The sequence below is a fragment of the Dermacentor albipictus genome, chromosome 6, assembly GCF_038994185.2.
Source record: "Dermacentor albipictus isolate Rhodes 1998 colony chromosome 6, USDA_Dalb.pri_finalv2, whole genome shotgun sequence".
NCBI classification, from domain to species: Eukaryota; Metazoa; Arthropoda; class Arachnida; order Ixodida; family Ixodidae; genus Dermacentor; species Dermacentor albipictus.
Window position 1 is genome coordinate 48,071,808 of NC_091826.1, and position 17,910 is coordinate 48,089,717.

Here is a 17,910-nt window from a genome sequence, read left to right on the forward strand (position 1 = left end):
GGTGAGAAACCTCCTTTTTTTTCTTTTTTTCACCTGTAGCGAGCGCTTTTAGCCCGCGGTGTCCCCAGCCGTGACGCCCGGCACGCCAGGTGCTCGAAGAAACGCGACGCTTAAGTAAACATTTACGAAGCTGCATTGGCTCGGCCGAACCGTCCTTCGCCCGTCGTAGCGGCGCAAGGCGAGCTGTAAAGCTAACATCGAGCCGCGTGAAACAAACAGGTCGTTGTCGCCTCGCGCCGGCGGGGTCTCCCCTTTTACCGCCCCTGAATCATTTAACTCTCGGCCCTCGACCGAGAGTACTCCAAGGGAGGGGGGGGGGGGACACATTGCCATGGAGATGAAGTCATCGTCCCTGGTCGACCAGCTGTAATACACCCGGCGACGATATACGACGGTCTCCTTGCGAATGGCGCGTTCGGCAGCGTGAAGTGTGTCGGCCGTTTAATGGCCTCTTTGGGAACAGCACGATGGTGACGAGAGAAGCGTTTCGACGATGCGTATCGCCCTACGTCTCTCGAGACGATCGCCGTATATCGAGTGGAGGGGGGGGGGGGGGGGAGGGATAGAGATAAGAAGAAGGTAGGGAGGTTAACCAGAGTCACGTCCGGTTGGCTACCCTACACCGGGGGAGCGGGAAAGGGGGAAAACAAAGATAACAGGGAGAGAGCGGAGGGAAGGAAAGCAGGAAATTGCAGTGAGTTCGCTGACGTGTGTGGTCTTACAAAAATTGCAATTAGAGTCACAAATGGTCGCACAAGCCCGTCGTCCTTAAGAAGCACAAAAGTGCCTTCACAGCTTTTTGGGCCGACGGGCGATGGGGGCCGTGTTCCAGCAGCACCTGCACAGAAAGTGGCCGATTGTCCAGTTTTTGAAAAGCCCTGGCAAGTTCTTGTCTCTCAGGGGTGTATCGTGGACAGTGGCACAGCAGGTGGTCGATGTTTTCTTCCGTGCCACAGACCTCGCATGCTCCACTGTCAGTCACTCCAATCAATGTAGAGTATGCCTTTGTGAACGCAACTCCTAACCAAAGGCGACAGAGAAGCGTAGCTTCACGTCGAGGAAGTCCGAGTGGAGGCCGGAGTTGCAGGGAGGGATTTAGTCGATGCAGTCGAGTAAGTCGTAAGTTTGGCGAGTTCCACTCGGTCAGTGTGAGACTGCGTGCCAAGTGTCGAAGCTGCCTAGCGGCGTCTGTCCTCGAAAGCGGAATCGGAACGCTCTGCTCTTCATGATGTGCTGTACGAGCAGCGTTATCGGCGGAATCATTGCCACTGATTCCACAATGGCCAGGTACCCATTGAAAAATGACCTCGTGACCTTTTTGTTGGACATCATGGTAAAGTTTCGCGATTTCGTATGTCAGTTGGTCATGGCATCCGTGTCGAAGAACTGACTGCGTGCACTGTAATGCCGGTTTGGAATCACAGAACACAGCTCATTTTCTAGCTCTTTCAGATGCAATGAATTCCAGTGCTCGACGCAGGGCCGTTAGTTCCGCTGCCGTTGAGGTCGTGACATACGATGTCTTGAAGCGCAGTGTCATTCCGCGCGTTGGTACCCCCACGGCACCACCGGAACTGCACGACGTAGTTGATCCATCGGTATAGATGTGGACGTGGTTTCTGTACTTTTCATGCAGAAGAAGTAAGCTCAGCTGTTTTAGAGCAGGGGCCGGTAGATCTGTCTTCTTCTGTAGTCCTGGAATCATTAGATGCACTTGTGGACGGCTCAAACACCACGGAGGAAACGCTGGCTTGGCCGCAGGTGCGTACCCTGAAGTAAACGACGCACGATGTGCACTGACAATGCCGCTATATATATATCGAGTGGAAGGCGGTGAGAGAGGTTTCGCGGTGCGACAGTCGAGTGCGAACTCTCGCCGTCAGCGGGGCTATGTAGTTGTCGACACCGCGTAAACGGCGAAAGGCGCTTCGATACCGTATACCGAAAAAGACACTTGCCCCGCAAACAATAATCCCGTGTGGACACATGGGGATCCCATTTAGGAACCGTTGTGTTCCCACGTGTAATATATTGAGCATGTACCGTGTCATGATATGACTATACTGGGAGGACACATAAGCAAACCGTAAGAATGCATGAATATGAAAGTGCGAAGAAAATATGAGAGGCTAAAGAAGGCTGCGCGCTTATTGTAATCTAAAAGGTCTTATTTCAAACGCACTCTTTCAATAACAAAACGTTACTCGACATGTAACAATCGGTAACAGCGGTAGAATTGTACGTTTCTGATGACGTTAACGTAAATTTGTCTCACGAAAGAAACGTTCGTGAAAATCTGCGTTTCTAAAGTGTATTGCAGTGAGCATTATTGAGCATTCAGTAGTGAGCATTACGCTCCCCACCGTTTATGTTTCAATGGTACTGCGTCTTTATTTCTTCAATAGTTTTGTTTTTTTCGCAGTCGTGAATCCAGGCGCCAACTTCCAGTTCGTCGCTCGGTTAACGAGGAATACGATCACCTAAAGATCGAACGCGCGAACAAAGTAAGCACGCACGCTTTTCCTTTTCCTTTCTACACGAGCGCGCACACACACCAACAACGCATGCGCACTTAATTCACGGCGGATTATACATTTATGCTGCAGGCGATTGCCGCGAGCACGTCCCTATCGACGCGGCGTTTGCCGGGGCAGAGAGATAGACTCGAGGCCTCCAGAGACGGCGAAGAGCACGTCTCTTGAAAGTCGGTAGCCGCCGGGCCGGCTTCGCGTTGCGCTAACTGACGCTGACTATACTATACTATACGAGACCCCTCCTTTCCCCTCCCCTCCCCTCCTCCTCCTCCTCCTCGCCATCGAGCCATGCGTTTCCTCTCTTCTCAGCCTTCGAGCCCGCACCACCATCACGTGCGTCCCATCCCGCCCACATTCGCATGCAGCTCATGTCCCGCGCCCCCTTCGGAGCGTGCTTATCGTATAGTCGAGCGGTACAGCGTACACTATGCTTACGAGGCCGTGGTTCGCTCCCCTAACTACCCGGTAGACAAGGAATGAAAGCCGTGCGCGCACCCGCGCAAGCACACCTCGAACACCTCCGGAATCCCGAAGGTCACTCCGAAGACTACTACTACTACGCGGCGATAGCCCTGCCCTCCAAAACCTTCTGTGAGGGGAACAATAAAGAGAGGCGCTGAATGAATTCGAGTAGTGGGAGTAGTCTTTCGAAATTTTATTTTGCACTTCCTTCCCACCCCTATTCGCCCCACCCCCCCACCCCCCTCCAAAAAAAAATGGCTGTGGCTTAGGTAAGGTTAAGCCCAGGATGCGAAGCATACTAGCCTTTATTTTAGTTGTTGAACCACTGTTTAGCTTGGTGAACTGCTGTTGCTTGGCTATATTTGGTTCGGCTAGACGAAGAAACAACTCATGCGTTACTCTGCTTAGCCTTGGACGCCCCGCATTGGACGCGGTGAGCGTCGAGCAACGCAGCGTTCGGCGCGGCAACGAAATGTGCGCCTGAGCAAGCGACGCACGCCTGAGCCTTAGAAACAGCTCGTTTCTAAGGCAACACCGCATTCACTAGAGGCGCTTTTGTACCGCTTTGAAGCATCGTACTCGTGGCTCAGTGGTAGCGTCTCCGTCTCACACTCCGGAGACCCTGGTTCGATTCCCACCCAGCCCATCTTGCAAGAGTTGAGCCAAAGCCACTTCTCCTCTGTCGTGACGTCACGGTGTCACGTGGTTTCAAGGCGACACCGCCGCGCCTGAGGAGCTGGGCTGAGCCCTCGTAATATGCTTCGCATAAAAGAGACGCCGAAAAACTGCCCAGAAACTATCTGAGAATAATTGATAACCACACGTGACCCTATCAAGGTCGTTAAGGTCGCTCTACGTCAAATAACATATGACACAATTTGTTCGTCTTGTGGCCATGGAGAGTATACTTCTACAGGAAATATTGAATGACACTCGAATTAAAGCGTAATCTGAATGTTAAATAAGTAAATGGTTTATAGAACTGTACGCATCCAAAGCTTTACTCCAGCATGAGAAAAACGATACCCTAACCTTAGCTTCACTTTTCTTTTGCAGTGCCTAAATTAGCATGTTGAGGTATTGAAGTTATGGTGCATTATGAATGGCGCGTTGGGTTTCGTGGGGGTTAAAGTCTAGGCGCATCGTCCCGATAGACCTGCTAAATAACAGAAGCTTGATGTGGGTGAGTTGGTTATGCATACTTGATGAAATGAGCGCTACGAAGACGCGGACGAAAGAACGACATGTACGACAGACAAGGCGCATTGTCTGCTAAATAAGACAAATTTCGTAAACATGCTTAAGCAACGACAGTAAATGTATGCATAAAAAGAAGCACACAACTTAATCTATAACACACGCAAGATGCTGCGACGTAACAATATATAACGCGCAGGAACATAACAAAGTGTTCATATGTAGACACCATGTCATTTTTAGTAAAGAAGGCTACTAAAGCTTTCGGAGCTGATTGCTGGCATGAGGCCTTACCACACGCAACTTTTTCTATGCTGCAAGGACGATTATCACGGGTCATCAACGTTACCTTCGTATATAGCACGCATTTGCTGATCAAACGTACGACGGCTTAATATGACCCCTCTCTTCGTCTCCCTATCGATGGATGCACGTGCAACAAGGCATAGCTGAACGACACGTGATCACACAAATACGCTGCCTGCATACATCACCTCCAGCCTGATGCGGTGATTGAGAGAATGTACGTTACGGCTAGCACCAGCAGAGATCGGCAGCTGTACACGGCGGCCAACTTCATGCAGAAGATTATCTGCATAACTGGCGTCTAATCGATAAAGTTGTGCTATGCCCACCGTGGCTGCTTAGTAGCTATGGTATTGGGCTGCTAAGCGCGAGGTCGCGGGATCGAATCCCGGCCACGGCGACCGCATTTCGGTGGGTGCGAAGTGCGAAAAACACCCGTGTGCTTAGATTTAGGTGCACGTTAAAGTACCACAGGGGGTTCGAATTATTCCGGAGTCCCCCACTGCGGCGTGAATCAGATCATGGTTTTGGCATGTAAAACCCCATAATTCAATTTTTGTGAACTTGCGTTTTACACTCTTAAAATTTTCACACCCTTATGGGTGTAATGCGGGTGTATTCATCTTTTCACCCCTTGTAAACACCCTTGAAACACCCTTTTTCAGCGCAAAAGGGCGTTCAACAAGAAAACACCCTTGGAACACCCCCAGTCTTTCTAATTTACACCCTAATTATAAGGGAGTAAGTGAACAAGCTTACAGTATATGATAAATGAACATTGCCAGTTAAGGCGTTGATATTGGCTGTACATAAAACGCGCGCTACCTGCGCTTGAATCAGGTAGCTGGAATGATTAGATCGGGGCACCTAGGCAGCAGCGCACTGGCTCCGAACAGTGGTCAAAAACGAAGTTTCCCACGAATGTTGATATCGAACGGATGACACTAACGCGCAGACTTTGCATAGCCAGATATCTGCAAAAGGCTTCATATGATCAATAGCAAAATATTTACAATGCTATCACTCAATGCTTAAAGGTGTGCAACCAGTTAGACTAGGAATGGTTAGAAGTGAGGGCTAACGGTAAATAGCTCACCAACTTACGGTTTGTAGATGACATTGGCATACTCAGCAACACTGCAGACTATTTGCAACAAACGTTTGAGGAACATGTCGAAGAAAGTGTAAGTCTGACTGAGAGTTAGTATGCAGAAGAGAAAAGTAATGTTCCGCAGCGTGGCGAGAGAACGAATGTCATGGTCGGCAGTCAGCCTCTAGAACCTGCGCAGAAATACGTTTATTGAGCTTAATTAGTCGCAGGGGCCTCTGATCAAGGAAATTAACAAAAATAAAATATTAGCTGGAGAGCTTACGGCAGGCATTACTAAATCATGACCAGGGAGCTTACTGCTAACCATTGCTTTCTACCGTTAGTAACGTATGGGGCCGAAACTTGGAAGTTACCAAAGAAGCTTTGGAAGACGTTGAGGACCGCGCAACGAGCGATGCAATGAAAATTATTAGGCATGATGATAATAGACTGGAAGACAGCGATGTGGATTAGAGAGCGAACGGGGATAGCTGATATTCTGGTTGACATTATGAGGAAGAAGTCGTGCTGGGCAGACATTGCAATGCGTAAGGGAGAGAACTGCTGGTCTATTGGAGTTGCAGAATGGGTGCTAAGGGAAGGGAAGCACAGTCGAGGACGGCAGAGAATAATGTGGACGTGATGGAATTGGGAAACTTGAAGACACGTGGAACCAGTTAGCACAAGACAGGGGTATTGGAGATCGCTGGAGAAGCTTTCGTCCTGCGATGGACGTCAGAATAAGCTGATGATGACGTGACGACATCCATGCTAGCTTCGCGGCATGTCATTCATGTTATGTCATGCATGCGTGTCATGCACGTTCTGATAGCTCGATTTGCGTCGATTGCGCGGGGGGGAGGGAGGGGGGCTAGTAGCGGCGTAGCCAAGTGGGGCACGCCGGGCACTTGTAACGCTCACTAACAGTAAAATTTTTGCTGCTATGGCAATGGCCCCGCTCCTTCCCCCTCCACGGCCAATTGGGACCCCCCCCCCCTCACACGAAAAAATTTTCTGGTTACGCCACTGTCGGGAGAGGGTGTAAGATTGCTCTAGACCCCTCCCTGTAACTTGTCAACGGAAACGGGGGACGGGAGGGCAGCTGCCGCCGGGCCGCAAACCTTAGGCAGCCCAATTACCGGCTGCATTTCCCTTTGCACGTGAATACTGCTCTAATGCCATTACACTGTAGGATCTGTGGCGGTTCGAGGGCATGCGACAATAAAAAAAACCCATACAGCCATCAGCAAGTCTTAGCTTGAGCAGATCTTTGGGAGCTGGGCAAGACTCTCACAAAAAAAAAAAAAAGCTTGGCACCCCTCTTACAGGCATTGTCAACTCTGGGTCCCACCGCTGACTGTACATTTCCGGTAAAAAAAAAAAAATCACACCGGAACTCCTCTCGGATTTGTCCAAGTGTGCGTAAGCATTGTGACTCTTCCTCATCTACACGCAGTCCATGTCGTTATCAATGTTATGAGACTTGAGCCGACAAGTATAAGCGACAGCGCTGCGGCGACGCGAGCTGCTCTGGTCGGCGGCGCAAGCAAAGTACTGCAGGTGGCGGGGCCAGGCGCGCTGGTGACGTTCCGTTCGTTTTGAGCTGTTATCGCTCTTTAGCCCTCTTCATCCGCGCCGAAACATTATCAACCGTTCTCCGGCGGCGGCTGCTTGTGGCACGGCCGCGCGAACCGTATCTTGAAAGCGAACTGCATTGTGGACAGAGTGTGCCCACTGCTGAAACCTTCCCGCGCTGTGTTCGCACCGTTTACTTCGCTTTGAAAACAGACGCGCGTACACCTATCTTGAAAGTGTTCTGCGAAAAGCGCATAGTGCGGCATGAGCTGAGAGCTTCGTGAGCGCAGTGTTCTCGCCGCTTCGGTCGCGTTGAAGCGAGAGCTAGCACGAAGGTGAATTCACTCGCTGTTGCGGGTTCTATTTTGAAACGTATCGTGTGGTACGGACTGACGGACGGATGTTTTTTCTTGTTGGAGAAGTATAGAAATGCTTACGTTATAAAAAAAATCGCAGGGTTCGCGAATTTCGCGATAAGAACCAACACCAACCCACTCCTCGGCGCCCCGCGGAGCGATGCTGTCTTGATCGCCCCCTCCCAACCCCGGGAAAAGGGACACTACCTATCTCAGTTGAAGAAACGATGATGAAACGTTAACGACAAGAACGGCATCTCCTAACGAGTTGTCTATGGCCTCTGAGATTTGCGCGCGCAGCTGGCGCGCGCGAACCTGGGAGGCCCTAATTGGCCGCTTAATAGCATAAAAAGACAAAGATAATGCCAAATGACACAGTTAAAAATTCAAACAAATAACTGATCTTAATTATACTGTTTGGGAAAAAGAAATAAAAAATTAGACAGCCGCAACACACGCCACTAAAGCCACCACCGCCGGCATAACGCGGAACCAACAGTTGGCAACATTCATTCGCGCGTCATTGCTTCGTTCGCTTCGTCTTCGCAACGAGAGCCGCCATCTTCTCGCGCCTAACGTTTTGTATGGCTTTGTTCTCTGCAATCCGCGCACGCAGCTCATCGGTGCTCATCGGTGCGCAGCGTCTGCTCGGCGTCGCAATGCGGCCTGCGTCATTTTTTGGTGTTCGCGCAATCGGTGTGAAGCATGTCGCATGTGAAATGTTTGGTAGAAGTGCCTCACGTCCAAGTCAAGCCGCCGTACGGGTGTATGGCTGTGCGCCCTGTCTCGGAAGAGTCAACGGCTTTCCGGCATGCGGATTTCAGGTACGTACGTGCAAATGCGTTTCGCCCTCCTATTGAGCTCCGGCGCAAAGCGTGCAATATTTCATGTGAAAGATGCAGTGCCCGTCATCATGGTGTGAATTTCGAGCGGCAAACGAGAACTTTGGCATTTAGAGCACACCGCGGCTGCTAAGTTAGCGTGGAAATTGTTTTACGTTACCGTAATATGTTGCTGTCAGTCTAATCTGCGGCTTGTGGACAGCTAGCCCATTGACTTTTGCTTGTGGCAGCGATAAGTATATAAATGGAAGCGGTAGTAATTTTCGAGAGCAGAGAGTTGTTTCGCTCGATGTTTGGTCGTGTTCATGGCGTTATGAAAGCTAGAAAACTAACTGGCTTTATCGTGCTTAGTTCCAACTCCAAGGGGCGTAACGTTGGCGCTGTATATGCTTGTTTTCGGTGTCACGAGTACCACTTTCATGCTTTTGTTGCATGAGAGGTAGCTGCTGCATGCCGTCTGGGCAGAATACAACAAAAGCATTTTCCTCACTTTCATACGTATGCAATGTGACGTAACAAAATTTCCAGCGTTTTATTCGGAGCGTAAATATCCAGTATAGTTTAGTAAGAAACTCGAATTCTGTCTTAGCTTAGTAGGCGTGAAACAAGTGAAACTCTTTCCTTTTTGAATTCGCCCGCAGATGCGTCATCGGGTAATTGACAGTAGCTTCGCTACGTGAGTTGTTTTATGCGCCAATATTGCCTGGTTAAGTATCCTGTTAATTTATGCCGACGCTCGTTCATCTTGATTTTAAGCGGTTACTATCCCCGAGTACCGGACGATGCCAAACTTGTGAGGTGTAGCAAACGCGGGAAATTCAATGTGGCGTGGCTGCAAGTTCCTGTTTTTACGTTTCTTGCATTCAAAGCCAACAGAGTATCACTGATTTATTTTCCATTTCTGCTGTACTTGATCAATCTAATGTGACAACTGCATTTGCTCTTTAATGTTCTCCATTTACTGTGTATTCAGCTTGGCTGCCGTCCTCTCCAGAGGATGCTGCTGTGATAGCTCTTTCGTATAGCACATGCCTCTAGGCCCTTGTGTTTCAAGGGCTCTGGCGAGGCAGCAGTGCTCCAAGTAATTTTACCATCCTGTATATTTTCTATTTTGCATCATTCTTCCACGATGGATTTTAATGTTCATACTATTTGTCATTAGTCATCGCCATAATTTTATAGCACGTAGATTTTACGCACTTTACAGCGACAATTTTTAGGCCAGTTTACAGCCAAGTTACATCTTCCATAATACATCGTCAACATTACCACTTGTCATGGCCCTCTTTGGCCAAACGTGGCCCTTGCGCCATAAAACACCACACATCATCATCATCATCTTGGCTGCCAGAAAATGCTTGAATTTCTTTCAGTATCCAAGTGACGAAATATTCCACTGACGGCCGTGTGTGAAACACGCAAGATGACAAAACTGATAGCAAAATGATGAGATATTTCTTTTATAGCGTTTGGACTCGACTTTTGGTGAGGCTGTCGATCGACCTTGGGCCTGGTGACAGCACACCCGACATCGCCAAAGTGCAGCCTATCAGTTGAGTGCCCCCGAATGGACCATCAACATCGGAAACTGAAGCAGAGCCAGGTAGGGCCAATTTTTACTTTGGAACAGAATACTGACAGCTGCCTCTTTTTTTAAGAACTAAATAACATATTTACAAACCAATCCTTTCTCTTTGTGCAGCCTACATAGAATTGTTTTTTGTTCTTATACAGACCTTCAGAAAGCAGTTCTTCTGAACCCTTTTTGCATGCACAAATAAATAAAGAGGAGTTCACTTTCTGAAGAAATTGATGCACTGAAATGTGCGTTCGACACACAATGAGATGCAAGGTAACCAACAACTTTAAAGCGGTAAAAAAACAAGTTTGAAACAAGTTCTAACATCATAACCCGCCTTGGCATACGGATCTAAATATAACAGCAACAGAGGTGCATGCAGAGAAATGTTTGTAAATGTTTGCAAGATATGTACATTGTCCTTGAAATTTTTTTATTTACTTAGAGCTTCTTGGTGCCATGGCAGTGCAGTAAAAGCTCAAAATGATGCCCCTGCTCCTAATAAAGCACCTTTAGATATTAAAATTAAATTATGGGCTTTTACATACCAAAGTCACAGCCTGAAGTTTTGGGAACCTGGCCTTCTTTAATGTACACCTGAATGTAAGTGCATAAGCGTTATTGCATTTTACCCTCATTGGAGGGCAGCTGTCATGGCCTAGATTGAAGCTGGGACCAGCATGACTGAGCAGCATGGCATCATAGTAAGTGGGCTATAACACTAGGTCAAAATGAGAAATACTGCTTAGAACTACCAACTTCTTGGCTCACAAGCACTTTGCACTAAGTTAAAGGAGTATGGAGTACTGACAGCGACTGTTTATGTACCAATTTCTTTTTAACCTGACTCCATTATTAAAGTGCGAAGCTTCAATTAGTCAAAACCAGCCTAAATTACAGAACCAGCTCAAAACACGCACCATGTATAGCTGGATTTGGACATGAAAATGGAGTCAATTCATGTCGCCGAAAATGGAGGTGGCAGTCACACTATTTCATGCATTTTGCCTAAAACATAGTCAATAATTAATCAATTTCTAAAATATTCTTTTCAAAAAGTTTTTTTTCAAGCATGAAAGGAGGAGCCAAATGGTGTTCAGGTGCACGAGCGGTTAGTTGCACGGCACTTGCATGTGTTCACTGGCTTCTTTCAAGCTTGAAAGAAACATTTGTTGCACCTATTGAGCAGTAGAAAGCTGGATTGGGAATTTTTCAGGGTGCTCTACAATTTTCGCACTGACACTTTTGCTTTGAATATAATATTTGAGCAGTTAAGTAATCGTTGTTAACTAATTACCTAATTACGAAAAATGCAAGAATTGGTTTCACTTCCTCAAAACGATGGCAAACGACATTACCTTGGTGCTGTCCAGCTACGTTGCAGTTGTACATATTTAAAGCTTGCATGTGTTATACAGACCACCTGGTAATTACAAGGCATATATAGAAGTGGCTAAGTTGTGTAAGCCAGCCATGTGTAGCGAATCATGAGAAACAGCCATGTTTCTTTGACTTAAGGGCATGATAAGATTGACATGCTCGACACCTTGTATCAGTGTGTTCTAGGCCTGTTCGTAGTTTAGCTACTACATAAACAATATTTCTCCACGTGTAAGCTCATATGCATCTTTCAAGTATATTGCCTCGTGTGTCCAAAATAAACCATCCTCGCGCTTCCTTCATTATGTCTTTATCTGTTGCTGTGCTAAATTTTTAACATGCAACTGCACAAATTTTCATCTAGTTTTCATGTTTCCTCGTTGTTTGGTGGCTTTATTTCTGAACAAGTTGTTTTCGTTAAACCCTGTTGCACACAGCAGTACACAGCATTTCTGCCTAGAGTGGAAATGGTTTTTTTTTTCAGATTGATATAAATACACCTTGCCTGGGCAATGTAAGGCATTCTACATAACACTGCCATGCAATAATGTTTATATTGTATTCCAGCATCATGCAGAACTGTTTACTTACCAGATTAGAATATGTATAAGTGTTGGAAGTAACAGAACTGGAAGAAGCCAGCAGATAATGAGGCCAAGGAAAGCATACAGGAACATGTGTTAAGTTTTTTTTATATGAAGTATAGAAATGATAAATTCTGGGTAAGTGAAAGTGGATTAAAAGATATCCACCTGTGGGTGGAGAACGGACACATAACCTTCACATTACACATGTGATATACTAACCACTGTGGTACTACTGCCGTGTTCGAGCGTCGACAATCTTAGGGGCCATTGTGGACGGTTGAATGCTGCCTCGGTGGCACAGTGGTTAGTGCATCGCATGCCTAATGCAAAGGCTGTAGGTTCGTTTTCCCCCATGCCTGGTTGTTTTTTTTTACCATTTTCATTTCCCTTTATCATTTCTACATTTAAATAGAAAATTACAAATAAGTTTCCACGTGCCTTCCCTGGCATCTTCCAGCTGTGATTCAGAAAAATTTTGACCCTCAGTATCCTTTCTTCTCCTTTGGAAGAACAGGAGCTTCTTTTTAAAAATAATGAATTCACCTTGTTCAGTATCTCAATGTGGTCTCAAATCTTATCATAGCATGTGTATTACTAAGTGAAGTTTTTGTTAAGATGATATAGCATGGGACCTAATTAGTAGCCTTTGTGTACAGATATATGACTAGTCTAATAAATAGGAGGATTTTAAGAAGCACTTCTAACATGGTCTGAGCATGTGTTTAAAAAAACTAATCTAGCATGATTTCAGGCATAACTGTTGCCCCTGAAAAATATTTGGATAATATGCATTGGCATTGTTTTTAGAGAGCACCAATACTGCTTTGATAGAGGTAGCCTCGTGGAACATGAAGCATCGCTTCTTGCTGAGTCAAGGAAATATTTGCATATCTGAGGTGCATGTGTCATAAGCTCGAATGCTGTTTAGAGGCTGCTAATAAGAAAATTACTTGACTTGCCTTCCAGAGATTGCTTCAGTAGTCTATGCTACTCCATCATAAACAATTTACCAGGGTGAACATTCACCACAGTTGGCTTTGCAATGTTTATGCAAAATACCACAATTGGTTACTAGACATGTGACTGCACTAAAACTTGGAATTAATGACCAGTAAGATTTATGGGACCAGCAAAACTTAGTTTATTACTCCAGAACAAAATGCGAGGCACTTCGGTTATTTCTGCCATAGAGTTTCTTACAGTAATTACTAGAGGGAACTCTGGCGCTGCAGTCGTACCACCATGGGAATGATGGGAAGCACATGGATTTGTCGGATAATCGTGCTTGTGAATTCAGACGTTCTTGTGGCTTCGTATATTATACGCTATATAAATCTCATTGCCGTAAATTTCAGCGCAGTCTATACTCTTCGAAGTGCAGAAGACGGCGTCAACACGCACAATTGCTATTAATTGCAACGATTGAGCTTGTCCAGGTAGCCAAATCGAAGGGCGCCAAGCGTCTCAAGGCACTGGTATGCCCGCGATAAATTCATCAGGGCGTTGCACTCGCTTGTCGTTACGTGCCTCCGTGGCTTAATGGTTTCAATATCAGACTTCTGTTCTAGAGTTCCTGTGTCTGAATCCTGTCGTCGGACGATTTTCATGTTTATTTATTTATTACACAGTATATTGTTGAGAATGACTAGTTTACAAAGTCACAAAGCCGTTTGAAGCCAAACAGATGAAGTTTAGGCAAATCCATGTACTTCCCATAATTTCCATGCTGCTACAGCCGTTCTTGTTTGATCTCCTGTGGACACTAACGTCAGAGTTCCCTCTAGTAATTATTGTATGAAACTCTGATTTCTGCGCCTCACTCGTGCAGAAGCGGCACCACACCTGCTGCGTAAACATGCACTACCTTTCGGCCAAGTGCAGGGAATGCTGTGAACTCGCCCTGTACAAAGCCTGCACTAAGTAAAACGAATCACAACGTGCAGGTGCTGCCACGTTGAACTGGTGGAATGAGGAGTGAAATTCAGCACCTCCTGAACTAGTTCAGAAAGTGCAGGTTAATCTAGTGGAGATTAATAGTAACAGAAGTTGAGTGATTCTGCGTTACATTCACGAAATATACTTCATGATACTTTTCCATTTATTTCATCAGTTATTAAGAATCCCTTTTGCATTGTTGGACAAAACTACAGAATGCCAACATATTTTCTAGCATTCACTGGTAACAAACATGTCAAAACTTGTTCTAGTGTCTGGATTGCCGCTTTAGCCGTTAACCCCCAAGTTAATTCCGGAAAAATGCACCAAATTTTTTACGTACTCAATTTTTCGGCGTCATTCTCATTCTAAAAATATATTACTTCATTGGTCTCTGGTTAGAAATAACACAAAAATAAGAGCTGCTCTTGAGGGCAGCTTTCCCTCAATGCCGACTGTAACTCATCTTTGACAATACGAGCAGCATAACATCGGGCAGAAAGAGTGCAACTCGTCATTGGCGATATTGGTACTACCTCCAGTCACTAGTACAGCTTGGGATCAATGGTTAAATGTTGCGACTTTGTTGATGCCCAATTTTAATTCTGCAGCTGTTACACTTGGGTGTAGCATGTGTATGTACGTGTGCATGCATTAAAATGACTTCACGCTAGAGCAAAGCAACTGTAGTGCAGAGAGGCATTAGTCATCTTTATATATTTGCTTTGTAAAGATGCACTAAGTTTATTTTTTGCAGTATAGGCTTGGCGCTAATTGGCCAAAGATGCCCTTGTGCTACTAAAACCTATCAATTAATTCGCTTTTTGCAGTAGCAGGTGCTTATTCCTTTTTCAGGATCGGTCTGTGAGTTTTAATTTGTTTTTCTTGAACTGTGCAATTTCCACTCACAGGACTGCATGTCATGTGAAGTGTTCCTTTTTCAATCAACAATGTTGAGGTTGTGTTTGTGAAACTCGATTTCTTGCCTCAAACGAGCTTGTACAAACTGACCAAGCTGATAATTCTACCTGCTTATATATTAAATGTGTTGCGGTTATGAACCCTCATAATGAATGACACACAGTATAAAAATTTTATCTAATAAAACGATTTAATGAAATTTTTCATGTTTTTCGCGTTCGTGTTCACTTCTCTACTCTCGTGTCCTGTCTGCATGTCTCGCCTCTTTTTTTTTGCATATTAAATATCGTATAAACTTAACCATGCTTTTTTACCACAATGCAGGGGGAAAAAGCTCCGGTAACACCATGCATTCAGTATGGTGGCCCAGACGTGTATGCAAGCAACCTCCTTCATGTGGACCAAGAACTACTCTGCAGTGTCTCACAGTCTTCCATGCGAAGCCCTCAACATTCTCGTCTCAGTGGAATGGCTGCCCATCTATCTGCGTGTCCATCACCAAGACGGCTAGTTGTAAAGCTCCTGTACCCGTTTAAGAAAGCTTAATGATTTTTTTTATTTAGTTTTCACGGTTGGCCGTAGAATCTTAACATTTTTGATGTTTCTAACGTTTTTACCTGGCACAAAGTGGCGCAATAACTTTAAACCAGTGTAATGTATTTAAGTGATGCTCACTCTAATGCCTATCTGGTTTTGTTTGTGTTTAAGAAATTTGAATGTCTGATGAGGTAACAGCATTTAAATTTGTCATCGTGGCTTGGTTCAATGAGCTGCTAGGAAATAAGATGCAAAACTTATCACATGCCAGTTGTAGCATTTTTGTATTCATGACTAAAGTATACACGTTTCAAAAGATGGAAAGTGGGGAAAAAAAGCCTCAAGAACATAATCATCCTAGGATTGTCATGTCCTTACAACTCTGCAATGACTAATGCCTCATGCATCTTGGGAGCACAATGGTCGCAATGCCTACAGGTATACTTGATAAGAGACTAGCTTGCAAAAATTTAGTTGAGAGTTAGCGCTCATCCCGTCTGCTTCTAGTCTGTGTCCATGCCACTTCGCGCTACAATCCAAGATCATGTTACTGTACCAACTCGCCCAACTTTTTATCCTTGTGTTAAAGATACACTCAGACTTGTTCTTACTTATGACCGGTTATTTTTGTGCTTTATAATAAGATGCAGTGCTTTTCGAATGAAAACGTGATATTTAGTAGTGAGGTTATTTAAAAAAACTGTTCTGCTTAAAATTTAATTGAGCAAGCCTGTGCCATTATTCGGTGCTTATGTCTTTGTATTGGTATGGTTTTACTCATCTTCCTTTTTACTTTTAAAATGTGCAAACATTATTATGTAACCATTTCTCTTGAATGAAATAAATACTTCTGACATTTCGTCACAAATTTTACAATGATGTTCAATTACATAACCTTAGACTAGCTGATTGTTGTTCTGGTAGCTTAACTTACAATGCCTTTGCAATATTCAATGCAAGCACATGGTGAAAAATAAACTAAGTTATTGGGTATAAGCAGGTATCTTTCAGTAAATGGAGCATACATATATTTCAGGAAATAGTGCATGCTTATATATTGAACAGCAAGGACAGCTACACATGCTGTTTTGTTCATAAATGCTGAAACATGATTCGACGTGGAAGCACTTTGTTCTTTGGCTTTGAGTGCTACCTTTAAGTCATGTGTCAAAGTAGTAGTAGAAGCATCCCGTGGCGATAAATGACAACTTTGATGAATAGAGGTGTAAAATGTGTGCTTAAAACGGCAAAAAACTGTTTGACAGGCAAACATATGCTTCTGTAGTACTGTACTTGTTACCGTCGCCAATCCATGCATTGCTTGTGCTCTATTGCATTCAATATGAGCTACAACAACGAGCTGTGGTGTCTTTCCCTCCTGGTCGAGCTGGTGTTGCGAAAATGTTTGACCAAGAAAAGTGGAGGTTTTTAATTATTTCTGAAATGCATGCAACTATGCTTTTGGCTGTGTGCTGTTTCCACGGGGTTATAAGTACTGGTGCACCAAGGTGCGGGAGATCCTGTGTCCTTAGTGCAGCGCGCATTGTTATTGCGCTCTGCATCCGACCGGCAGTGTACTATCACTGCAGAGGAAGATTACGAAAAGCATGGCCTGTGTGCCTTGCTGCAATGGTGAAACCTTCAATTGTTTGCCTGAAAGGGTCGCACGTTATGCTACCACATGACGGACCAGAAGCGCAATATGACGACGCCTCACAGATTCTGGCTCATACTGAACAAGGTAGTACCGTAGCTAAGGCTAGGCAGCATTCACAACAGCTAGTCTGCCCATTAACTACATGGCTGTAGTGAACGCTAAAATACTTGCAGGGATAACACCCTTTTGGAAGCGTGTTGTCCATGCTACACCCATATTGAAAGGGTGGTGTCTCTGTTACACCCCATATAGAAAGGGAGTTGTTAGCTTTACACCCATAGGCGAGGTGACGTCATATTAACACCCCTTCTCTTGTAGGGTGTTAATTTGCACCCTTTGCTTGAGGTGTAGCAATACACCCAAAAAGGGTGTCACCCATGGGACAAGTCATTTACACCCTTAAGGGTGTTAAAATTTTTAGAGTGTAGACTTGCTTGAGTGTTTTTGTTCAGCCCTCGTGTATTGGGCTATAGCGCGACCGTAGCCATATTGTCAGCCCCAGAGTTTACCGGTATGCCGGCATGTCCAGGAATCCATTGAAGCTTAGTTTGGTGGCGTGATGACGCATCTACAGTCATTTGAAAGCATAAATCTGATAAAACATCACTGCGTTTTATTCACGCGGGCATAAAAGGCGACTTCATACTGACGCTCGCTTCACGTTCTTCCTCATTCCCAATCGCCCTTCCCCCGGAGCAGGGTAGCAACCTGACGTGCGTCTTGGTAAGCTCCCTGCCTTTCCTCTCTTCTCTCTCTCTCTCTCTCTCTCTCTCTCTCTCTCTCTCTCTCTCTCTCTCTCTCTCTCTCGCTCGCTTTACGCTCACCAGTTGTTGAGCACACACAGTCACGTCACTGATGGGCTTCTACTATGGAGGTTAAAGTTGCACTCTTGGCAAGTTCAGTTTCGATCTTCTGTGAGAAATTAGCCGGTATTCACTAAGCCGTAAAAAAT

The 17,910-nt window shown here is 45.4% G+C and overlaps 2 protein-coding genes and 1 long non-coding RNA gene across 6 annotated transcripts in view; 2 read left to right on the top strand and 1 right to left on the bottom strand.

Moving 5' to 3' along the window:
- The window catches only part of LOC139061063 (serine/arginine-rich splicing factor 4-like), a 174,898-nt gene that overhangs the window by 64,545 nt on the left and 92,443 nt on the right, over positions 1–17,910 (bottom strand). The gene's annotated exons all lie outside the window — the stretch shown is intronic.
- Positions 1–17,910, top strand: part of LOC139061064 (E3 ubiquitin-protein ligase RNF217-like) — a 344,621-nt gene that overhangs the window by 26,531 nt on the left and 300,180 nt on the right. The gene's annotated exons all lie outside the window — the stretch shown is intronic.
- Positions 7,891–16,177, top strand: LOC139061059 (uncharacterized). Its single transcript, XR_011515154.1, has 3 exons — positions 7,891–8,344; positions 9,829–9,965; positions 15,089–16,177. It is a non-coding gene; the product is annotated as an uncharacterized lncRNA (long non-coding RNA).